The 26,776-nt window shown below is 41.0% G+C and overlaps 1 protein-coding gene across 5 annotated transcripts in view; it reads right to left on the bottom strand.

The window, feature by feature from the left end:
- Positions 1–26,776, bottom strand: part of LOC125453199 (mitochondrial ornithine transporter 1-like) — a 60,326-nt gene that overhangs the window by 29,526 nt on the left and 4,024 nt on the right. The window contains exons 2-3 of one of the 5 annotated variants that reach the window (XM_048532445.2): positions 12,085–12,147; positions 11,756–11,905 (exon numbers count right to left, since the gene is read on the bottom strand). The gene's annotated coding sequence lies outside the window, so the exon portion shown is untranslated. Of the gene's footprint in view, positions 1–10,282; positions 10,419–10,808; positions 11,510–11,755; positions 11,906–12,084; positions 12,148–26,776 lie in introns of those variants that run through there. The other 4 variants (XM_048532446.1, XM_048532447.2, XM_048532444.2 and 1 more) reach the window with 4 other exon arrangements.

Here is a 26,776-nt window from a genome sequence, read left to right as displayed (position 1 = left end):
TATTTTATACAATTTGATATTACAGTTGTTCTGATGGCATTGAGCACTGCCTAACAATAACATATGGAAGTGGTTTAGGCCATACGGTACTGAGTACTTTGTATTCGGGTTCTTATGTTGGTGCACTGCTGAAAATTTATAGCATATGTTGGATTACTATTTTATCCTTTTTAAACTTTCAAAATGTAATCTATGTTCACTACAATGCTGAATCCTTTTTTGTTCTCTTTTCTCTTTATCATTTCCAAACCATACACTCCTGCCAGTTCTGCCTACTTCCATTTCACACTTCTTGAATATATTGCCCTCCCTAATCTCTGAATCGTCCTATAGTCTTCTTCAACTTTTACGCTCATCTGTTGCTATCCTGAGACAGCACTGGCATCCTCCAAAGCACCCTTGGAGCTTCTGTTGCTTCCTCATTATAAACAGCAACTCCACCTACTCTATACCTTCCTGAGTCTGAACTTCCACCCAGCAGACACACTAGACACTAACCTTCACAATCTTTCCCCCTATTCCACTCATCCATTTATATGCTAATCCTTGGAAAACATCTAGCAGATCAGCGATAACCACCCCTCTCTATAATACCCTCTAAAATGCCTGTCCACCACATTTCATCATTCAAGAATTTATCCTGTAAGATTGCAATTATGCCGTGCTAGTGGGGAAGTGTGGGTGCACAATGATGACACCATTCTCTCTTCAAGACATCCTCCTCCTGGCTGTTCCTTTCACCACAAGCCTCAACCGTACCACCCCCACCCACCCCCATACCATCCAGCCCCATACCATCCACCCAATGTTTACTGGTGTTCTTACCAAACCCTGATCTGGCCCTGTATTTCTGTTACTTCTATGGGGAAACTTATTGGAGAGGATTCTGAGAGATAGTATTTATGATTATTTAGAAAAGTACAGTTTGATTAGAAATTGCCAGTGGCTTTGAAAGGTGTGGGTCATGTCTCACAAGCCTTACTGAATTCTTTGAGGATGTGACAAAACACATTTGATGAAGGTCGAGCAGTTGATGTGGAGTATATGGATTTTGCAAGGCATTTGATAAGGCTCCCCATGGTAGGCTCGTTCAGAAAGTAAGGAGGCATAGGATTCAGGGAAATTTGACTGTCTGGGCCAGAATTGTCTGACCAAGAGAAGACAGAGGGTGGTAGTGGATGGAGCTCAGTGACCTTCTGCAGGAATCTGTTCTGAAACACCTGCTCTTTGTGATTTTTATAAATGACTTGGATGAGGAAGTGGAGGGGTGGGTTAGTAAGGTTGACGATGACACGAAGGTTGGTGGAAATGCGGGTAGTGTGGAGGGCTGTTGTAGGTTGCAACAGGACATAGACAGGATACAGAACTGGGCAAAGAAGCGGCAAATAGAATTCAACCTGGAGAAGTGTGAAGTGATTCATTTTGGAAGGTTGAATTTAAATGCAGAATACAGGGTTAATGGCAGGATTCTTGGCAGAGTGGAGGAACAGAGGGATCTTGGGGTTCATATGCATAGATCCTTCAAAGTTGCAACCCAAGTTGATAGAGTTGTTAAGAAGGTGTATGGTACGATGGCTTTCATTGACGGGGGAATTGAGTTTGAGGTTATGTTGCAGTTCTATAAAACCCTGGTTAGACTACACTTGGAATATTTTGTTTAGTTCTGATCACCTCATTATAGGAAGGACGTGGAAGCTTTAGAGAGAGTGTAGAGGAGATTTACCAGGATTCTGCCTGGACTGGAGGGCAGGTCTTATGAGGAAAGGTTGAGGGAGCTAGGGTTTTTCTCATTGGAGTGAAGAAGCACGAGAGATGATGTGATAGAGGTGTACAAGATGATGAGAGGCATAGATAGAGTGGATACCCAGAGACTTTTTTCCAGGGCGGAAATGACTATTACAAGGGGGCATAATTTTAAAGGTGATTGGAGGAAGCAACAGGGGAGAGGTCAGGGTAGCTTCTTTACACAGAGAGTGGGGGGTTGGTGGAATGAGCTGCCGGCAGTACTAATGGAGTCAGATACAGTAAGGACATTTAATCGACTCTTGGATAGGCACATGGATGATAGCAATATGTAGGGTATGCAGGGTAGCTTGATCTTAGAGTAGGATAACAGGTTGGCACAACATTGTGGGCCAAGGGGCCTGAACTGTGCTGTACTGTTCTATGTTCTGACACCTTGCCTTTTCCACACACCCCTTCATGTAAAATTCTGGTCTCTACTGCCCACACAAGTACCATGCCAATTTCTCAAAGAAATATCTTGACAGATTTCCACCTGCAGCTTCTACAATCAGTTACTTTGCATCTGTACCTTAACACCTCTCAATTCGAGATTTCCGATGCTTTCCTAGTTGGCCTTCCATTTCTATTCTCCATTAGCTTTGACACATCCAAAACACTAATGCCTGTTTATTAACTTACACCAAGTCATATTAACCTATTACTCCTGTGCTCAGAGATCTTTGATAGCTTCCAATCCAATACCTTAACTTTTGAATTTTGCTTCTCATTCTCTAATCTCTCTATGACTTTTTCTCTGCCGATCATTAATCTCCCCAAACCCCTTAGGGATCTCTGTAATCCTCTTAGTCTAACCTCTTCAACATTCCCCATTTCACCAGTGAGTGCTATACCTTTAGCTACTAAGGCCCAAGTTAAAAAGCGTACTAAAAGCTCCAAAGAGTGGGATAAATTCAGAATCCAGCAAAGGAAGTCTAAAAAGATAACAAAGGCAGAGAAAATAAACTACAAGGGCAAACTAGCATGGTATGCAAAAACTGACAATAAGCACTCCATTAAATATACAAAAAGAAAAAAGGTCAAAGTGAACTTAGGCCCCTTAGAAAATGAATCTGGGAGACAATTTTGGGGGACAAGGAAATGGCACATCTTGTGCACGGTAAACAGAGTGTACACAGGTGCAGTCGGTAATCAAGTGGGCTAATAGAATGTTGGCTCTTATTTCAAGATTGGTTGGAGTATAATGGTAGGGAAGTCTTGCTGCAATAGTATAAGGTGCTGGGGAGACCACAACTAGAAAACTGGGTAGTTTTGTTCCCCTTTTTCTTACAGGTAAGATAGAATTTCACTGGCGGTAGTTCAGAGAAGTTACACTAGGATGACCCCTGGTATGGAAGGATTGTCTTATGAGCAAAAGTTAAATAGTTTAGGACTCTACTCACTGAAATTTAGGTGAATGAGATGTGATCCCATGAGAGGTGACCTCATTGACATGTAGGATTCTTAAGGGGCTTGCCTAGGTAAAGAGTGAGAAGATGTTTCTCCTCATGGGAGTGTCTAAGACCAGACAGCATTATCTCTGACTTAAGCTATGTCAATTTAAGACTGTGAGGAATAGAATTTCTTAACGGTTGAGTATCTTTGGAACTCCTTGCCATGGAGAGCTATGGGGAAAGAGTTCTTGTGTATTTAAGGCTGAGATAGACCATAAACTATGGGAGTAAAATAATCTACTTGGCCTATCAAGTCTGCTCCACCATTCAACTGTAGCCAATTTGTTTCTCGACGCAGTCACCAGCTTTCTCCCTATAACATCTGATCTCTTTGCCAATCAAGAACCTATCTTAAATACATTCAGTGACATAGCCTCCACAGCCTTCTGTGACAATGCATTTGACAGATTCACCACCAGGTGACTGAAGAAATTCCTCATCTCCATTCAAAAGAGTCACTGAGGTTGTGCTCTCAGTACCAAGTCTCTCCTACTCGTGTAAGAATCTCCTCCACATCCATTCTATCCAGGCCTCTGAATATTTTGTAAGTTTCAGTGAGCTCCCCCAATATCCTACTAAATTCCACTGAGTTCAGACCCAGGGTCCTCACCCACTCCCATATGACAAGCCCCGGGATCATTCGAGTAAAACTCCTCTGGACCCTCTCCAAGGCCAAGATCTACACTTAGATGCGGTGTCAAAAACTGCTCACAATATTCCAAATGCGGCCTGGCCACAGCCTTATACAGCCTCGGTGGTATATGTCTGCTCTAGTATTCCAACCCTCTTGCAAAGAGAGTGCTAACGTTGCATTTCTGACTTCCTAACTGCCAACTGAACCTGCATTTTAGCTGAAGAGAATGCTGAACTAGGACTCCCAAGTCCCTTTGTGCTTCAGTTTTCTGAAGCCTTTCTCCATTTAGAAAACAGTTTATGCCTCAATTCTTCCTACTGAAGTACACAACCGCATACCCTCCCACATTTTATTCTATTATTTCTTTACCCACTCTACTAATCTGCTCAATTCCTTCTGCAGTCCCTCAACACTACTTGTCCCTCCACCCATCTTTGTGTCACATGCAAACTTAGCAACGGTAGCCTCAGTTCTTTCATCCAGATCACAGATGTTTAACATGAATAGTTCTGGTGCCAACATCAACCACTGCAGAACTCCACTAGTCACCAGCTGCCATCCTGAAAAAGACATCTTCATCTCTACTCTCAGCTCCACCTTGCTCTAACAACATGGACTCATCTTATTTAGCAGCTTCCCATGTGGCATCTTGTCAAAGGCCTTCTGGAAGTCCAAATAGATCACATCCACTGGCTCTCCTTTATCCAACTTGCTTGTCACCTCCTCACAGAATTCTAACAAGTTTGTTAGGCATGAATCCCCCTTGACAAAGGCATGTTACCTCAGCTCTACTTATAGTTAGACAAAGAGATTCTTGATCAGTAGGAGAATCGAGGCTTACAGAGAAAGGACAGGAAAGTAGTTATGAAGAATGCTGGATCAGCCATAGAGTCATACAGCACAGAAACAAACCATTCAGTCCAACCCATCCATGTTGACCAACAAGTTTCACAAACTAAACAGGTACCATTTGGCTGTGTTTGGCTCACATCCCTTAAAACACTTCCTATTTATGCACCTGTCTAAATGTCTTTTACATGTTGTAACTGTATCTGTGTCTACCACTGCTTCTTCTAATTCATTTCACGTACAACCCACCCTTTGTGATAAAGGTGCCCCTCATATCCCTTTTAAAATTTTTCTCCTGGCTCCTTAAAAGTATGCCCCTGGTTTTGAACTGCCCTACCCTAGGAAAAAGGCCTTTGCTATTCACCTTATCTATGTCCTTCACGATGTTATAAACCTCTATAATGTCACCCCTTGACCTCCTGCACGATTCTATAGATTGGCAGAGCAGGCTTCTGCTGTTCCTTTTTTTTGTGGTCTTTCAGCCTTAGCTCTAGAATTGCCTCCCAAAGTACTATAATTTTCTACCTTGCCCTCTCTCCTCAGGGAAGAAACCTCTTTCACCAAAGTTTTTGGTTACATGCCCCAGTACCTTCTTAGTGAGGTCTGCATTCAATTTTGTTTGACAATAGTTCTGTGAAGCATGCTGGGACCTTTTACAATGTTAAGGGAACTGTATACATACAATTTGTCACTATATGCACTGCCTTTTTTAATGACTGACTATTGTGCATTTAATTGTAGTAGTTTTGAACTCCACAATAAAAGTATCTTCACTATGTTATTTTTAACAAACCACTCCATAATTTTAAGATCTATTCAGCATCTTGTTTCTCGTGAAGAAATAAAAGCATGCTGTCTTCCTAGTTCACTCAGTTCTGGTATCATCCTAGTCTATTTCATTTTTCTCCAGTGCTTCTATATTCTTTTTATAATTGGAATGTTAGAACACAACATAATATTCAAGTATAGTTCAAATAACGTTGCACTAAAGTCCAACATATCCTGTCCATTGTTATTCCCCTAGACAAGAGCCAATGTCTTATTTGCAGTTTGGTGGTGCATTATAGTTCTCACGTTACTATGGCAACACATGCTTCTGTGTACATGTTGCAGTGGCTGACCTGGAGTGTCTGCTGCTTTTACCACTTACTGCTGGGAAGTGCTGTAAGGATTTGCAGATTGGTACTCAACCTGTCTGGCTGCAACATGAATACATCTGCTTTGGCTATCAAGTGCCAGTTAGAGACTCAAAACCAGAGCTCTGGCTCAGAGGCTTACTGTGCCACAAAACCTCCTTTTCCATTTTACAACTTCATTACTTTGATTGGCTACCATGAACGATTTGTGAATTTGTGTCCCGAAGTAACTTTGCTCTTCTAAACTATTTATTTAACCAAGCAGTCTGTGTATCCTTACTCATCAAAACCAAAACAGGCTTAAGGGAAGGCAACAGCCTAGTGGTATTATCGCTGGACTGTTAACCCAGAAACCCTCTGGGGACATGGGTTTGAATCCCACCATGGCAGATGATGGAATTTGAATTAAATAATAATCTGGAATTAAGAGTCTAATGATGTTCATGAACCGATTTCTGGGAAAATCCATCCGGATCCCTTGTGTGCTTTAGGGAAAGAAACTGCCATCCTTGGCAAAAAATCAGAGTTAATGTTTTGTCCTGAGGAAGAGTCACCGGACCCAAAATGTTAAATGCTTTTCCAGCAACTTCTGTTTTTGTTCCTGATTTGCAGCATCCGCAGTTCTTTCAGTTTTTAAACTGCTATCCTTACCTGGTTTGGTCTATATGTGACTTCAGCAATGTGGTTGGCTGTTAACTGCTCTCTGGGCAATTAGGGAATAGGGCAATAAATGCTGCCTGGCTAGCAATGCACTCATCCCTTAAATGAATAAAGAGAAAAAAAGGTTTTCAAGGTGTTCATGGTCTCGCTTATTACAAAGAATAAAAAGGAAAGAACTCTTAAGGAAAAGCTTATTTGTTAGCTATTTGGACTGCAGACTATGGTGGTGCAACCTGTAGCAATGCAATGAAAGATACAACATCAAAGCAGCAACAAAAATGCAATGCGGTTGCCAGTTTGATTGTGAGATTGTTGGACTGTCCTAATCAGTTACTGAACCCTTCCCTTTTAAATGCAGGGTCATTGTAAGGAACTTTGCTGCTCAGTGGAAGATTTCCTACTTTGTTTTAACTTTTAATAGTTAATCTGAGAGAATGCTCTGTTTACATATTATCATGCCTTGCAAAAGAGGTACGCTTGCAGTTGGAAATGTAGCTTTGATAAATAAATTCCACTCATGAGGCAATACCTGTCAAATAAAAGGGTTCGCAAGCTAAATTCTTAACATTCAGTAAAACATCACGATTCAATTAAAAGCACTGCTGACAGCTTTACTATTCCACTGTTCTCAAGAATCCTGATGTCCTCAAATTAACAATGTCCATCCACAAAAGCACTGGTGAAAGAATTAAGTTTCATCCTAACAAGCATTAACAGCACAAAATAAAGGGAGCAACAATTAGAAATTGATTAACAGAATAAAGATACTATGGCAATTCTTGATTTCTTTTTCCACAGAAATTTAGGAACTAACCAATTGTTCTTTAAAGTAAGAGATCATAAATAGCAAAGGCCAAGAGAAGTACACACAAGTATAAACATGGATGGTGATGCAGGGGAGCGTGTATTCAGTTTTCATTCAAACATGGAGTAAAAATAGATTTAAATTTACAAAGTGTCAATATACTTCTAAAACTATATTGAGCGCAATGCACACCCAAATCATCATTTTTCAAGTTTCATTACTATTGCTGTCTACACAAACACACCAACAACCAGTTACTACACAATGTCCTATGAGAACTAAATAAGAAAATTATCTGATTTTGAGTTATTATAGAATCCCTAAGGTGCAGAAAGAAACCTATTCAGCCCATCAAGTCAGCACCAACTCTCCGTAGAGAATCCCACCCAGATTCAGGCCCAAACTTATAAAAATAACCCATATTTACCAAGAAAAATCCATCTAGACTGCACATCACCGGACACTGCAGGGCTTTTTAGCATGGCCAATCACCTAACTTGCACACCTTTTGACTGTGGGAGGAAACCAGAGCACCCAAGGGAAACCCATGCAGACAATGGGAGAATGGGAAAACTCCACACAGAAAGACAGGGCTGGAGTCAAACCTGGATCACCGGTGCTGTGAGGCAGCAATGCTAACCACTGTGCCACCATGCTACTCTATGCTGGTACTGGTTGACAAGGGGCTACAATGCATGAAGATGATGTGAGTAGAGAAGAAGAGCTACAAGTTCCTCACTAAAATCTCATATATATATATATATATATATATATATATATATACAGCATGTTATTATGGCACTGCCAAAACACTATTACTGGTCATTATTTTCCTATTTCCTATAGACAGTCTGCGTGTCTGCATAGAAAGATAGTACCAATGGCACCTGGGAATGTACTGCATTTAGACCACTGCTGCACTTATGATGAGCAATGTAGGGCTGTCTAAAACAAAAGTGCTTTCCAAAGGCAATTGATTCAGACTCAAGGGTGTTATAGAGGTGCACAAACTTTGTTAATTTCTAAGTTCACAGGTTTGTACCAACCCATTCCTTTCCAAACTTCTTCCTCTTGCCATTGAAACTTGCAATAGACTAACATCCCACCACACTGCAGTAGTCATCTCACTTCAGCTCCACAGTTTTCAATCCTCCTATGCTCAATTATTCATCCAAGAATGCCAGAATTAAGAGCAGGAGGAGGCCATTTGTTACCTCAAGCCAGTTCTGCCATTTAACATGATCCTGGTTGATCTGATTGTTGCTGCAACTCCATTCTCCCGTCAGCCCGCCTTCACCTTTGACTCTTCTATTGAACACAAATGAGTCTAACTCTGTCTTTCATACATTGCTGTCTGGAGAACAGAATGTTAAATGACAAATGACACTTCAAGTGTAAAAATCTCAATCTCGATCACAACTGAGAGACACTCAACTTTTAAAATTCATCCTACACTCCTCCAGAAGGTGAAATATCCTCTCAGAATCCACATTGTCAAGCCTCTCAGGATTTTATATGTTCCAGTAAGATCAACGCACTTTTTCCAAATTCCAATACCTACAGTCCACCATGCCTACCCTTTCCTTACAAACCTTATTTTTTCATCCCAGGAATCTTTCTCTGAACTGCTTTTAATGCATTCATGTCCCTAGTAAGGAGACCAAAACTGTACAAGATACTTCTGATGTGGTCTCACTAAGGTATAGTTATTTTAACACTGCTTTATTTTTATGTTCCATTCCTCTTGCCATTAACACCAACATTCCATTTCACTCCCTCATTACTTCGATACCTGCATATAAACATTTAGCGATTTATGTACATGGACACCCAGAAATAACTGTTAGAGTTCTGCAGCCTCCCTTCAGTAAAATAATAGTTTTACTACTCTTCCTGTCAAAGTGGACACATTCATTTTTTCCACATTGTACTCCAACTGCAATCCACCCCCCCACTCATTTGAACTATCCATACCCCTTTGTTGATTCTTCCTCTTGACAACTTATTTTCCTGACAACCTTTCTAGATATTTCCCAATTAATCTGGGGAAGGTGGGACTTGAACCTGGGCCTTCTAACTAAGAGGGAGGTACATTATCAATGTGCCCTAACAGCCCTCAAAGCCTGGTATTCCCAATGGATCACTCATCGAAGTACTAACCACGTCTGAGTTTGCTTAACTTCCAAGATCAGTCGTTTTCAGACAGGTAGACACGTTAAAACCACTTTATATTTTCTAACCAGCCTGTTCAGCAATATGATTACACACCTCTAGAACTGGCAACACTTGATCCCAGAGCTCCTGGATCAGAGGTAGGGAGATTACCATTGGGCCACAAGAGCCCTGGACTACCATCAGAAAAAGTACATTAGATCCAATCCACTAGATTAAGAATCCTTCATCATGGAGTGGTTAGCACTGCTGCCTCACAGTGCTAGAGACCTGGGTTCAATTCTAACTTCGGGTGACTGTCTGTGTGGAGTTTGCACATTCTCCCTGTGTCCGCATAAGTTACGTACAGGTGCTCCAGTTTCCTCCCACAGTCCAAAGATGTGTAGGCTGGGTGGTCTGACCATGCTAAATTGCACATAGTGTCCAGGGATGTGCAGATTAAGTGAATTAGCCATGAGAAATATGGGGTTACAGGGATAGGGTATGGAGGTGAATCTATGTGGGACTCTCTTCAAAGAGTCAGTATGGACTTGTTGGGCAGAATGACCTGTTCCACACTGGAGGGATTCAATGATTCTATGCATGTTACCACCTGCACATTTGCTTGTGTGTTATCAATGCCATTTGGGACTCCAATTCCACCACAACTACAAGTTCCACTTTATCAACATGCTGGTTACTGCTTCAAAGGAACGCTAATAAATTAGTCAAGTGACAACAAACAGAAGACAATGGTAAAATGGGCAAAAACCACTTCCCTCCACAATTGAAATCAAAGAAAGCTCCTGACCTGAAACAACTTTCCTGCTCCTCTGACGCTGAATGGCCTGTGTTCCTCCAGCTCCACACTGTGGTATCCCTGACTCCAACAGTTCTTACTATCTCAAAGTCATCCTGGACTGCTCTTGCTTACCGTCTACCTGGTACCTGGTAATTACCAAAACTGACTGTGCTGTGATTGTGTGGAAAGGGTCAAACCATCAAAAATACTGTAAACAATTTCTAAACGGAGCAAAATAATACTAGCGCCCCCAGGGGAGAAAATAAACAGCCTATTCTCAAATGTACACCAGAACACCTTGTGGCCAATATAACTGAAAAGAAGCTATGCTTTGAAAACTAAAATCAAACTTCACAAATAACTTGACACTTACTCCATCCAAAAAGTGACACTCATTTAATCATTTATATTTAAGATCCACAGTTTGGTAACAGATTCTAACATTCCACATTGCACAACAAATTTCACCGATAAAGAAGTCACAATAAGCATTATATTTAAGAAATAAAGACCGGATTCCATGGACAATCCTTACCACCAGTTTCTTCGGGAAACGAGAAATCACCAGGTCATAACAGTTTATGAAGGCAATCAATAAGTTGATAACACAACACGAGTATCTACACACGTGTCCGGTTCACAAACACAGACTGCCTTCTCCTCCAGTCAGTACAGCTGGAAGTTGGTCACAGCCTGTGCTCCGCCCCACTCGCTTCCTTTCTTCAATATGCAGGGACGATCATCCAACCGCGTGAACTCCCATGCGCTCCATAGCAGCCATGCTCTGTCTCTACACAACTTGCGCTTACCTCCTCCGCTCTTGCATCATGCATTTCCGAAAATAAAGTTTCAGACGGGGGCAGGGGGTCAACTGTCTTTTTGCTTCTAATACATTAGCCTGATTCATCCCTCCCCCGATTCCTACATCATATCTATTGCGCCAAAATGAAGGTAGTTCCGAAGTGTGGAACTCTACCGGATAAATCACACTTTGAAAAACAAACTTTAGTTGCATTTCTAAATAGATCCTTTCTCAAGGGGGAAGTCGAAGGGGAGAAAATGGAATTTGTATTTTGGATTAATTTCAAATCGATGCGGATTTCGAGAGTTGCAGCCGTGGTGGACAGCTAAACCCCCTTTACAGGTTGTGAAGGAGCTGGGGTTTGTTGAAGCTGCACAAGTTGAGAAGCTCATTGTGGATTTCAATGTGGACTGAGAGCTGTACGCGGCACAGCTTCACAGCTTCCACTCCAGCCTCCTGCAGGCTGCCGTCTTGCCGCCTCGAGGAAAACCAGTTATTGAGAGGCCATCAGTGTCAGCCTCTGGGTCACATACTGCTTTCTGTGCAAACTTTCAGTCCGAGTAAACTTCTGCTTTCGAAAATAAATAAATCGAGAGCATCTTGCCGCCTAGTATCTTTCATTTTGCACAGAGGACTCAATGAATGCGGTGAAACACGACTGAGTCCCCCGGTCTCCTTACCCGTGCTTAACTTTAAGTAGTTGAAATGAAAAGTCTGTGTTCCTGCATGTTGTTTCACTAATCACTGCCGCCTCGGTCAAAGGAAGAGGTGCCTTCTCAATTGTCAGCGTATCACCAGCTTTCAAATGCAATGGATTGCGAACCTGCTATCTGTAATGCAAATACAGTTAATATGAGAAGTGACAGTAATTACCATTGTTTACACAAAGATTACAGCGAGTGCACCTGTTTGATGGAACATGGTATGACGTCCTTCTTGAGATTTGAAATGTTTCAGTTGAGGGTTGGTTGGCCTACGAATTTAAATCCGGGAGCTCTGTGCAGCTTACCTTGTTCCAATTTTCAGACTCCATTTCTGGATGCACTGGCTCACGCCAGTCAAGTCAATTTGCCTGCAAAACAACAGTGAAAACACTCCAGGAAGTGTCATTGTTGACTGTAAAGCACTTTGAGACATCAGTGATACGTGCATGCATGGTCTCCCAAATTTTCCTTCTTTTGGAATCCCATCCACGACTCCCGCAATCACCTATGACCATGTTAGGAGAAGTGCAATTTTAATTCACTCTTTATGGTAGCAGTGAAGTCAAGACAGCATAGAACATAAAACAGTACAGCACAGGAATGGGCTCTTTGGCCTGCCACGTCTGGGCCAACTGAGATGTTGTTCTAAACCAATTCCACCTACTTGTCCATATCCCCTCTATTCCCTACCTATTCATGGATCTAAGTGCCTCTTAAACCTTGCTATCATGTCTGCTTCTACTGCCTCCCGTGACAGTGCATTCCAGGCACCTATCACCCTTTGTGTAAAATACTTCCCTCTCACCCTCCTTTAAACTTTTCCCCTCAGACTTAAATCTCTGCTCCCTAGTATCTGACATTTCCATTCTGGGAAAAAGACTCTAAATCTCCATCTTATACATGCCTTTCATGATCTCACATACTCCTATCAGGTCATTCCTCTGTCTCTAAGGCTCTAACTAAAGCCTTCCAAGTTTGTCTTACCTCTCTTTATAGCTACCACAATCCTGGCAACATTCTGGTAAATCTGTTTTGCATCCTCTCCAAAGCCTCCAGACAGTTCCTACAGTGTGGTAACAAGAACTACACATAATCCTCCAAATGTAGCCTAACTAAAGTCTTATACAGCTGTAACATGACATCAGCTTTTATACTCAGTGCACTGATTGATCAAGGCAAGCATGCTGTATGTTTTCTTTACCACCTTATCCACTTGTGTTGCCACTTCCAGGGAGCTATGAACTTGCACCCAAAGATCCCTATGAATATGGGTACTCCTAACGGTCCTACAATTTATTTCATACTTTTCTCTTGTGTTCAACCTCCCAAAATGCATCATCACACACTTGTCCCAATCAAACTCCCATCTATCAACTTTACAACTGGTCTACATCCTGCTGTATCCTTTGATAACCTTCCTCACTATTGACAACTCTACCAATTTTCATGTTGTCTGTAAACTTACTAATCATACTATCTACATCTTAATCTAGGTCATTTATATACACTACAAACAGAAGTCCCAATATTGATCCTTGCTGAACACCAACAGTCACAGACTGCCTGTCAGAAAAATACCCCTCCACAACCACCCTGTGTCTTCTACAGCCAAGTCAATTTTGTATCCAACTTGTCAACTCATCTTGGATGTCTTATGACTTAATTTTCTGAACCAGCCTACCATGAGGGACCTTGTCAAATGCTTTAGTAAAATCTAAGTAGGCAGCATCCACTGCCCCAACCTCAATCATCTTCAGTACTTCCTTAAAAACTCAAACAAATTTGAGACAAGGTCTCTCCTGCATAAAGTCATGTTCACTACACCTAATAAGGCCATTCTTCTCTAAATGCGAGTAAACCCTGTCCATAAGAACCTACTCCAATATTTTCCCTACCACTGATGTATTCAAAGCATTCAGCTGCTTCTTGATATCATACAAAATGAATCAAACTGGTTGAAGACCATCTGTGTTACTGGAACTTCAAGAGGAGCTGAGCTGGTTCAGCCACTCGGTATTTTGGCTGAAAACTGTTGCAAATCTTTCCGTCTTACCTTCTGTACTGATGTGCTGATCTATCTCAGCACTGAGGATCCAGATATTTATAAAATCTCCCTCTCTTGTTGGTTATTTGATCATCTATTATGATTTACCAGAGGATGTGGCAGGGTTTTCGGAGCTTTGATCTGATCCATTACTTTAGGGATCATTTAACTCCAGTTACTTTATGCTGCTTCTATGTAATGCCAACAGCTAATTTTGTAGCTTCATCAGGTCGATCTCTCATTTGAAACTACTCGTGGCATTGGCTCCTGCAGTCTTCATGGAACCAGGGTTGATGCTCAGCTTGATGATAATAGTGGAATGGAGCAGTGCTTGGTCCATGACATTATACGTTTTTGTTGAACACAACTCTGTTGTTGCTCACAACACACAGTGGTCCTTGGATATTCAGTGTGGAAATAGCTAGATCTATTTTAAATTGATCTTATTTCGCACAGTGGTGATGTCACGTAAATTTGCAGTTTCCAGCAAAGAATGGTAATATGGCCCCAAATTCATCCCTCCCCCGCACAGAGCAAGTTTCTTTGTAAATTGGCCAGCTGACCACATGCTGTTGTTTAAATATAGAGCTGCATAGAAAGAGGAGATTCCAACTGAAAACATCAATTGCTGGGACCAACTCAGGCTGTTTTACCAAAAACACTTCAACTCGTACACAGACATATCCAGAAAATGGTGACTTCACTTACAGACATCTAATGTATAGAAAGTAACTGGACAGTATGTTTCTGGCAGGTAGCATGTGTGAATCCATGAGGAAAGCTAGCATCACCCTCAGGTACAAGCAGAAGGGAGACAGGAAGGAAATTAGAAATTGGCAAACAATCTCACTGCTGAATACAGACTACAAAATCCGGTCTAAGATCATTGCCAACTGAGTCAGGTCTGCTCTGAAATCAGTGATTCACCCTGACCAAGCCTGTGCTGAATCAGGCAGGATGATCTCTTGCCCTCCGCAGAGATAAAATTGTCTATGTACAGGATAGGAGGGTGGATGCTTGCTTCAACAGCCTGGACTAGGAGAAGGCCTTTGACAGGATATCACACATGCACATGTGAGGTTTTCTCTCCAAAATGGACTTTAGGGAGGGAATCCGCAACTGGATCACCGCTCTACATCAGCATCATTAGTATCTATCAATGGGTGAGAATCAGAAAGCTTCCCAAACAGATCTGGAGTCAGGCAAGGCTGCTCACTCTCTCCTGCCTCATTTGTGTGTTGTATAGAGCCTTTTTCGGAGTCCATCAGGAAGGATATGAGCCTGAGAGGGGTGATTATTCCAGGCAGCAAAGGCCTTCAAGTCAAAGCCTCCCTGCACATGGATGACAACGCCGTTTCCTGTTTGGATCTGTTGTCAGTGCACAGACTTTTGAGCATCTGTGATAAGCCTGAGCTGGCTTGGGAGCTAAGATAAATCGAGGCAGGAGAGAGGTCATGTTCTTTGAGAACTGGGCCAACTGATCCTTTATCCCTTTCACCATCAGGACAGATTAGTAAAGACTGCTAGGAAGATGGTTTGGAGGAGCTGGGGCATGCACAAAATCTTGGGCGGAGCGCATCACCAAGATGAGGCAAAACTGGTTTGTATGTGGTGCAGGTCTGGCTCATTCCCTGAAACTGTGCCATTGAAGTCACCTGAGCCATCTTCTACTTCATCTGGAGGTCCAAGATGGGTTGTGTCCACAGGGACTCCTTGCACAAAACTCTAGATAAGGTGCGGGGGGCGGGGGCAATGAACGTACCCAACATTTCCCTCATCCCTGATGGCCAGCTTTGTGTGCGGCTGTATCAAGCTGTGCGTAGACCCTTGGTACACAAACACCAAGTGTCACTACGTACTGAAGTCCTATCTGTCCCCGGTATGCGAAGGATGGGAATGGCCTCATTTTCACAGAGCACTCCAAGTAGTTGGATCATTCTGTATCACTTGTCCTTTGTGGAGGAATTTGCAAAGAATAATACATTCCACCAAAAGTCCGTTAGGAAGTGGTCAGCACGCAGCACGCAGTCTGAGGGACTGCCTAAGAGAAAGAATGCAAACATCAAAGGCGTCAGGCGAATAAGCATTCTGGAGGCAGATGTGGACAGTAGATGTAAAAATTGGTTCTTTGGTTGAGTTCAAAGGTCTGAATGAAACAGGAAGTGCATTGGTAAGATTAGTCCTCAGTAAACACACTGGGTGGCAAGGAGGGGGAAACAGTAACATTGGTAGTTGGGAATGTTCCTTGTAATAAGGCAGCAGCAAGTATTTCAACTGGTTGTTCCGAGGCATTGAGAGAGGCACAGAGAGAAACTGTGTATCTGGTGAAGTGGGAATCAAATTTGGGATTGTGGAAAGTGAGTTGGGAAGGAAATTTGGTAGGGAAACTGGGAACGCAAAGAGGTGGAGAAGGATAAATGAAATGAGCCATTATGACGGAAGAAGTACGGAGAAAAGTAAACGAGGAGTGTAAAAGAGGGAAGAAGTAGTGATGGCTTCAGGTACAGACCTGAGGCCAAAACAAACGCATGAATGGGTACAGGGAAACTCCACAGGCATAGTACTTGTTATTAGTAATTATTACCTGGTAATAATTGAGGAATACAGAAAGAACAATAGGAAGGTGTACAGTGTTAAAGATAGTGGTCTCACGGGTGGATACAATTGGTGTAAGGTAGAATGGCGTAAGTTTGGAGCGTACATTACTAACATCTGTTGGAGCACTATGATTCTAGTTCTATTACGACAATTGGAATGCAACATATATGGTTGAATTATACATTCACATCTTGGATATTTTTGCTCTAATATGTCAGATGCAGAAAGAAGTGTACAGCTGTAACTTCTTTGAAGTGTTAAGATTGTCTTCCTCACTCAGATCGTTCCATAAAATTACAAATTGAGCCAGATTTGATTGAATTTGAATTATTGGTGCATATTTAAATTATAAATGTTAAATAATATATTCTAAATGTATTTGTTCAGTTAAGATTATGTACTTTTTAGCAATCTAAGGTATTCATTGTCTTTGTTATTTTAAGCCAAATGAAACATTTACAAAAACTATGTACTTTGAGGTTACCCAATCAGTCAGAGGCAATTACTTTGATAAACTTAAGGGAAAACATGCTAACATCAGTTTAAAATTGAAAGATGGGCAAACAAACTGATAATCAAGTCTAATAGAAGGGATTGTTCTGAGGTAGTGTATCTATTGCAAAATGATTGCATTGAGACAGCAAAATGTTACTGTTCTGTTCGTCTTATTTTCCAAAGTATTTAAGTGTTGAATTTTATTAAAATATAAATGGTATAGGGTGCATTTGAATTATATCTGGAACCATAACTGGTAGAGCTCTTGGGACAGAAGCTGATTTGGCTTGCAATAACACTGAAATTATAATATAAAATATAGCCAGAATCTACTACCATGGCTCAATCTAGATCAAAATAGAGTAGGAGTGAATGGAATTTCAACTTGTTCAGGAGTTAGCTTGGGTTTTCATTCTTAATTTATACATCAAATTTAGAGGTGGACAATGTGTTTCAACTTTGCAATGACACTAAACATCTGGGAAGTGAGTACACCGTCAGCAAACTGCCTTAAATACTGATTATTTTAAGAGTTCATGGTAGGCAGGCAATTGTAAAATAGAATGATGAAGGGTCGACCAGTTTACTGTTTTTTGAACATCTACACCTTCACCTAATCATAATGTCCTTGCTTAAATGATAAGATCACTGTTACAAGAAACTTAATTAAGGTAAAAATATTATTAAAGTGAACAGACCATGAAATAAACTAATCATTATTAATATTAGAGAAAAAATATTTTAATGAATGAGACTAGCCAATTCAGGATGCATTTGCACTACAGTTAGCACTTCACAATGACTCCTGAGTCAACTCAGGTTTTGACTTTGCATTTGGACTACCAGTTCAGAATCATAGAATCATATCAAATAAAAAATAAAAAAATTCTTAAGACAAAACTAGTTTGGCTGGAAGAGCTACATCTTGCACTGAAAAATTCTGAATAGACTTCTGCACAGACTTGTTTTCCCAAGCACAAAATAATAAAATATTTTAAAAGTTCACAACAGCTATGAAACCTATGAAATCTGGAACATAAAATGGTAATTCTGACAGCCACCATTAATTATTGCAAAAAAACCCAGTCTAGTGTTTTAATTCAACCATGAGACATGAGCTTTACTGGCTGGCCAGCATTCATTGCGCATCTCTAGTTGCCCTTGAAAAGGTGGTGGTGAGTTGCTTTCTTGACATGCTGCAGTCCATGTACTGCAGGGAGACTCACAACATCGTTCGAGAGGAAATTCCAGGTTTTTGACCCAGACACACTGAAGGTATATTTCCAAATCAGATTGGTAAATGGTTGGAGGGGAACTTGTGGGAGGAGTTATTTCTACGTATTTGCTGCCCTTATCCTTCTTGATGGAAGTGGTCATGGGTTTGGAAGGTGCTGTCTAGGGAACATTGGAAAATTTCTGCAAAACATCTTGTAGGTAGTACACATTACTGCTGCTGAGCTTCAGTGATGGAGGGAGTAGATACTTGTGGATGTGGTGCCAATCAAGTGGGCTGCTTTGCCCGGGACGGCGTAAAGCTTCTTCAGTGTTGTTGGAACTGCACTCATCCAGGAAAGTGGCTTGTATTACATCACACTCATGATTTGTATCTTGTAGATGGTGAACAGGTTTTGAAGAATCAGGAGGTGAGTTATTTACTGCAGGATTCCTAGCCTCTGATTGTCCCAGGTAGCCACCGTTTTATACGGTTTCTGGTCAGGGAAAATGCCTGGCCAAATATGGTTAATTCTTGTTATGAAACCAAGCCAGACCACCAAAATTTATATTGGATCTGCCTAGGAACCGGTTACTTGTAAGATCCAAGCTACCTGCTGAGAGATGAAAGCCAGAAGGTTCCACAGTATTGAACAAATAATAAAATTTAATATTCAAATTTAGAATCATAATGCAATCCACAATGTACATATAATTTATACTCTAACATTCAGAATAAACCTAAGTTAATTATGGGTAACAAACAAACTACGGTCAAAAACCCTGGTTTCTTCAACAACCCCCAGCCTTATGTGACAGCATGGTCATCATATCTCATTAAAATTTTTGACAGGATTCCAACTTTCACTCTTTCGAACACCTTGTTTTGGGACCAATCAGGCATGGCTGGCCTCAACATTCTGTCTGTTCACTTTTTTTCCTGGTTCTTTACTTCCCTGGATTCTGCAGGCTACAGCCACTTATTGACAGGCACAACTCCAGCTTTTTCACGAGACAGTTGGTTTAGCCAAGTCACCGCTACATCTTTTTTTTTCAGAGCTCTAACATTGCTCAAGTGCATCAAGCAAATACTGCTTTTGAGCTTTTCAACCCCCACTCTCAGCTTCATTGAAGTATTAATTGCTTCTGCCGAGACCCTCACGGCTGTCAGGACTTTCCTAAACTGCACGTATTGGCTCCTAGGATTTTCCCTGAATACTAATTGCACCAAAAGTCACAGTCTAAGGATACAGCTAGGCAATTTAGTTCCAGGACTAGGAGAAATTCCTTCATCCAGAGAATGATGAGTTTATGGAATTCCCTGCCACAGAAAGGAGTTAAAGCCAACAATGTTTTTTTTGAGCAAGTGTTAGATATGGTTCTTTAGGCTAAAGGACCAAAGAGTATGGGGAGAAAGCAGGAACAGGATATTGAGTTGGATGATTAACCGTGATCATATTGAGTGGCAAAGCAGACTTGAAAGGCAGAATGGCCTACTTCTGCTCCTATTTTCTATGTTTCTATACAACTGCTCCTGGCACATCAACCTGAGCCCAAAATACACAAGCACTAATGGCCTCTGCAGCAGTACAGCTAACAGCACCAGTCCTGCTTCTGTTTCTCTTCCTTTCTCTCTCTTCATCACATATACAGACTGCCTCAATCTCTAAGTGTCTATAACCTTTAAATTGTTCTTTAGCCATTCTTGAACTGTTTTGAATGACCTAATGAAAAACTTGCAATAGGCCCACTCTTGTTCCTAGGCAGCACTGGATTTAGCAAGCATTGGCTGTCAATTATAGCAACCGATGGAACTGTTTGTTCTCTGAACACAGGCTTACACAACACAAGTTGCTTCCAACTAAAAGAAGATTTTATCACACTCTGATTTGCTCCCTGAATGGCCGAACAAACTTCTCTGTTCAAGGATAATCAAGGATGGGCAACAAACGGTGTTGCCACAAATCAAAACAAAGGCTTACAAAGCATCCAACAAAATACCAGGTTTGACACTAATGCATAACAAGGTGACTGAAATTAAGCTCAGTGTGAAAACTGGGAACTATTATCAAAGAATCACCTTAGCAATATTGTACAGAACAATATATGTGGGCTTACAGTTTCAGGTAAGGCAAATTAGATTGGAAAATTGACAATCTGGGGTAAATCACTGATAACCAAATGATGATAATGTTTGCATAAGAGTTCAAGCACAACTTATTGAAAGCTCCTCCACAGGAAACATGAGAGCCATATCTATTGAGACCTACTCATAATGAGTCCGTCCAGCACAGGTCATCAGTTGAAATAAATGCAGATCAGAGATTCTTTATAGGGCCTATTCTGAATCATCCCATAATGAGGCTGTAGATTTTTCTTACAGATTTGGGTTACAATTGTCTTATGATGAAAGTATTGGAGCTAAATTAGAATGATTATACTCATGGCAATTGAATTTGCACCACAAAGAAAAATATAACTTTATAAAGGGAATGGAATAAAAATGAAAACCATTAGATTGTGGTTGTACTTATGAAACTTCAATTGAGGTGGATAGTTTTAGGCACGTGCCACTGTGCAGTCAGGATAAATGCATATGATTGACTGGTAAACAGAGATTAGGCACAAATCTTTAAATGGATTAAAAGAAAATCCGAATAATAATTAAGATAAACAAAATCTACAAAGCCTGCAGTAGGCAAGGCAAGGAAAATAGAGGAGCCAATAAAAAAGTGTAAAGAAAGACAGAATATGGCAACAGAGGGAGCCAGAGATCAGTATAACTATAGAAGGCAAATACAACAATTAAACAAAACCGCAAGATAAATTAAGAATTTAAATGCAAAATAAATTGCAACTGAATTACATAGCAATGACCCAATTGGTCAACACCCATGTTAAACTGTATTTAAGCATTCTCCCTCTCACATGACCTTGTTGTGCCTTATTCCTCAATCAGTCTATTGTCCTATTGTTTTCTTAGAGATTGCAGCAAGGAAGCCGCCCCTAATATGTATCAGCTTTCCTTAATCCAGGAGGCAGCAAGTACCACGTTCTCATGATCGTCCTTGTAAAGAGATTCCTCCTTAAATCTTTATTTTATTTTAAGGGTTACCTTATGTTTATGCTCTTTTATTCTGAACACAGAATAGATAGAGATAGTCTTCTATACCTACGATCTATCTCTCAATCTTCCTACTCAGTCAACTCATTCTTAAGATTCTATTAGATGCCATCTCGGTTCTCTATTTGACAGGGGAAAAAAAACCCAGCAACATTGCCCAGGGCTCTACCACTTGGTGTACAAGTCCTGCCATTGTTTGCCTTTCCAAAACGCAACACCTCACATTTATCTAAATTAAACCCCACCTCTCACTCCTTAGTCCATTGGTTCATCTGATCAAGGCACCATTGTACTCTGAGATAGCTTTCTTCACTGTCCACTACGCCATTAAATTTGGTACGATCTGCAAACTTACTAACCATACCTCCTAAATTCACATCCAAATTATTTTCATATAAATAATGAAAAGCAGTGGACCCAGCACTGATACTTTCAGCATACAGACCTCTAGTCCAAAAATACAACTCTCCATCACCATTCTCTGTCTCCTTTCCTAAAGCCAATTTTGTATCCAATTGGCTAGCTTCCTCTGGATTCGATGTGATCTAACCTTACTAACCAATCTACCACGAGGAATCTTGTCAAATATCTTGCCGAAGTCCACATAGATAACATCTACTGCTCTGCCTTCATCATTATTCTTTCTCATCTCTTGAAAAAACTCATTCAAGTTAATGATAAGATTCGCCACACACCAAGCCATGTTGTCTATCCCTAATCAGTCCTTGTTTTTCCAAATGCATTTGAATCTTGTCCTGCAAAAGCCCTTCCAACAACTTACCCAATACTGATCTCAGGATCACCAGTTTATAGTTCCCTGGCTTTTCTTGCCACCTTTCTTAAGTAATAACACATTAGCCAACCAACAGTTTTCTGGCACCTCACCCGTGGCTGTTTATGATACAAATATGTCAAGAAAGGGCCCAGCAATTTCTTCCCCAGCTTCCCACAAAGTTCTTGGGTACACTTGATCAGGTTCTGGGGATTTATCTACCTTTATGCATTTTAAAACCTGTAACTCCTTCTCATGTGTAATATGGTCACTTTTTAAGACATCACTATTTATTTCCCCAAGTTCCCTGGCTTCCATTTTCTTCTCCACTGTAAATACTGACACAAAATATTTGTTTAGTATCTCCTGTGGCACCACAGATCCTTGTTGATCCTTAAGGGGCCCTATTCTCTCCCTAGTTACCCTTTCACCCTTAATGCAGTTGTAGAGTATCTTTGGGTTCCCCTTGAGCCTATATGCCAAAACTATCTCTTGTTCTCTTTTTGTTCTCCCTATTTCCCTCTTAAGTATATTCCTACTGCCCTTATAATCCCCTAGAAATTCACTCATTCTCAGCTGTCTATACAGGAATATCCTCGCTAAGTACAACCGTCATGTTATCCTTAACCAAACCACTATGCCCCCTCCTCTCTTGCTCCCCTTTCTATAGCATCTATACCCAACAATATCAAGCTGCCAGTCCTGCCCCTCCCTGAGCCCTGTTTCTGTAATGGCTATGAAATCCCAGTCCCATGTTCTCAACCATATCCTAAGTTTATCTGCCTTACCTGTCAGGCCTCTTGCATTGAAATAAATGAAATTTATCAGTATTACTTAATTCTATACTGCACTCTTGCCTTCCTTGACTATTTAACTCGCTCCCCTTACCTACCAAACATGCCTCAGAATTATCTCTTTTCTCAATATCTCTTTGGGTCTCACCCCACCCCATCCCCCTTCCCAGTTTAAAGCCTCCCAAATTGCATTTGCAAATCTCCCCACCAATATATTGGTCCCCTTCCAATTCAGATGCAACGTGTCCTTCTTCTAAAGGTCACCTGTATCCCAGAAGAGATTCCAATGTCCAAAATGTGAATTCTTGCTCCTTACACTAGCTTCCTAGTCACACATACATTTGCCTATATTTCTTACTCTCACCAGCACATGGCACTGTGAGTAATCCAGATATTACCACCCCTGAGGACTTATTTTTTAACATCCTGCCTAATATTCTTCATGCTGTCTGCAGAACCTTATCCCTTTCTCTACCTATATCATTGGTACCAACGTTTACAACAACCTTCTGCTGGTCACTCCCCCCTTTGGAAAATAAACTGTACCATCTCCAAGGTATCCTTGATCCTGGCACCAGGGAGGCAACACCATCCTGATGTCTCACTGATGGCCACAGAAACATCTGTCTGTGCCCCTGACTAGAAAGTTCCCTATCACAATCGATTGCTTGGAATCGGATATGCTACTCCTAACAGTCAAGCCAGTCAGAGTACCACAGACTGGCTATCAGTGTTATATTCCCCTGAAAGTGAAATGCTATCGGCTGGAAGATAAGAATCAGTATGTAGTAAACACATTGAAGAGCTCCCACCCGAATGTTTACCACATTGTTTCTCTTCTTGGTCTGCAGAGCACATAATCAACATAAAGATGTCACATTGAGCTTGGCCATAATTCTGTTAGCAATATACCTATCAACCGTCTGCCAATATGTTCACTGCTTATCTCAGGAAATAAAACTCTTTATATTTCTCTACTCTAAATTACTCTCTTATCATACTAATCACTCATTGATTTTAATATTTGATTATATTTTATGCATACAAATACCAAAATGTTGTTCCAAAGGAGTATTCATTGAGTGAAAACCTTTGTTTTGGAAATTGTGATGGCAATTCTCTGCTAATCTCCCCTATAAGTATTAAACATTCTCTGACTGATTCTGTGCATGGGTTGATTAAGGATGCTGCTGAGCTGAAGTACACAACTTGAATGATAATCAGATTGTAGCACGATTAAGTCCTTCACTGGCTCAAGAAACAGCTTAGAAAATAATTCTTAAGCATCGATGTAATGTTGCTGTGGCCACATCCAGGTTTGTAATCCTTTTCTTTTCAAGAAAATCATCCCTTGGCATTTAGAATCATTTGTGTAAATCAGAATAAATTAGAATGTTTCTTTTGTTTGTTTAGTGTTATTCATTAAGAGACCATTTTGGTTGTGCCATTGGAGAATAGAGTATGATTTACTAAGTGGAAGTCCTGTGGAAAAGATGAAGAAAACAAATTAGGATTTTCTCCTGTTATGCTGCTCTATTCTTCCTGTACAGCTCAATGGCTGTTTCACGTACACTTACAATGAGTGATTTTAAGATAACTCACAGCACAAGAAAACTCCAGATGAATTCTATGAAATCTATGAAAGATACCATGGAATCTTTAAGCAATGTTATTTTCCATTAACTTCAATGAGGAGTAAATTCAAGAGGATTCTAAACTCAATTTTTGTATTCAGTCACCAGTACCCTAGTCGCTGTGTTTGATTAGTATTGTTGTGACAGTGAACATCCACTGCACTACCATCATCAATCCTTTCTGTTGTTTCTGGTGTCCACCTATTGTCACTTAAATGCTCCCCTTGACTCCCCAGAGAACATGGCACGTCTTTGTTCTTTCATGTTTATAAGCATTATTGGCAAGGCCAGCAGTTGTTGCTTTTGCGCTGAGTAGCTCTCCAAGCCATTTCAAAGGGCAGTTAAGAATCAAACACATTGCGGTGAACATTCTCACTTATTTATCTTGCTGCCGTGAGGATTTCCAAGGTCTGTGAGCCACGGCAGCTTCTGGAAGTGGCACACCAATCATAGGCCTTCCCAGGGGCTGGCTGTACGCTGAAAGAGAACATTGATTGTTGTGGATCTGAAGTCACGTACAGGCCAGATCAAGTAAGGATGGTTGATTTCCTTCCTCACAAGGCATCAGTGAACCTGATGGGTTTACAACAATCAGTGAGAGTTTTTTTGTCGCCATTGCTGAGAGGGTGGGACTTATGCATTTATTGGTAGGGGCCTCGAGAGAATTGATGATCAAAGAGACCTCTGGGTGCAGATGCATAGTTCCTTGAAAGTGGAGTTGCAGGCTAATTTACATGTCTTAATAAACATCACCAAAACATAGATAATGGGAACTGCAGATGCTGGAGAAGCATGCTCTCTGATGAAGGGTCTAGGCCTGAAACGTCAGCTTTTGTGGTCCTGAGATGCTGCTTGGCCTGCTGTGTTTATCCAGCTCCACACTTTGTTATCTTGGATTCTCCAGCATCTGCAGTTCCCATTATCACATGACATACTAGCTCTTGTACTCAATTTTCCGATGGATAAAGGCAAGCATTTAATATGCCTTCTTTAACACCCCATCTACTTGCATGGCCACATTCAGTGAGCTACAGACTCGAACACTGAGATCATTCAGGGTCCTGAATTATCCTAATGATTGAGAGTAGGCCGGTAAGGCAGTAATTGGCCAGTTTGGATTTGTCCTGCCTTTTTGTGGACAAAACATTTTCCACATTGTTGTGTAGATGCCTGTGTTGTAACTGTGCTGTAAGAGCTTGACTAGGGGAGTGGCAGGTTCTGGAGCACCTGACTGCAATGCTCTTGCCCAAATGTTAGAGCCCATTGCCTTTGTAGAATCCAGTACCTCTATCCATTTCTTGATATCACCTGGAGTGAATCAAATTCACAGGGGACTAGTATCTGTGATGCTGGGGCCACTGAAGAAGGTCAATATGGATTATCCATTTGAAATTGAAAACCCCTAGCCAGTACACATTTTGTTCCCTTGCTATTCTCTGTGCTTTCTCCAACTGTTATTCAACATTGACCAACTGAGGGAGGATAGTATATGGTAATCAGCAGCAGCTTTCCTTGCCTATGTTTAACCTAAAGCCATGAAGCTTCATGGTGTCCATTGTCAATGTTGAGAACTCTTTCCCGATTGTATACCACTGTACTGTTACCTCTGCTAGGACTGTCCTGCTGGCAGGACAGGACATATCCAGGGATGGGGCTAGTGGTATCTGCGACATCGATTGTGAAGTATGATTCCATGAGTATGATGATATCAGGCTGAAGCTTGACTAGTCTGTGAGACAGCTCTCCCAATTTTGGCACTAGTCCCACATGTTATTCAGGAGGATTTTGCAGAATTGTTAGGGCTGTTTTTGCTGTTTTCATTACCAACAACTCAACTGATGCCAGATTTTGATGGCACCTTGCAAGCTCCAGAGGATCCTTGATGGAACATCAGCTAAGAGCAATATGGTATTCACAGCAGGGTTGGGAGCAGTCTGCTGGCTTCTCCCTCTGCTGGGTCATACCATGTAGAAACACTAAAGGGTAAACATAGATGCTCTACATTGTTATAATGTAAAGTTCCTTTTCTTCATTTAAAGTACCTAAATATTATTCAAATAATTGCTTGGTAGAGTAAGGCTTAAGTATTGACAAGAGATACAAAGGTGAAGCTTTTAATCTTACGCTCATCAGGACTGACATGCAAGAAGCGAAACTTGAAAATGAATCACCAATTTACATGACATGAGAAGAGGATGCTGATTGCAAATAGAATAGCAGTTCATTGTGACATGTATTTTTACAAAAGAAAGGTGAAAAATTTTATATGTTGTCATACCATGGTTTCTGTATTAGTAGAAGTCATAGACAAGAAGAAAGCAGTA

This window comes from Stegostoma tigrinum, chromosome 6, assembly GCF_030684315.1.
Source record: "Stegostoma tigrinum isolate sSteTig4 chromosome 6, sSteTig4.hap1, whole genome shotgun sequence".
NCBI lineage: Eukaryota > Metazoa > Chordata > Chondrichthyes > Orectolobiformes > Stegostomatidae > Stegostoma > Stegostoma tigrinum.
The sequence above is the reverse complement of the archived record's forward strand: the minus strand, read 5'-3'. Positions and strand labels throughout refer to the sequence as shown.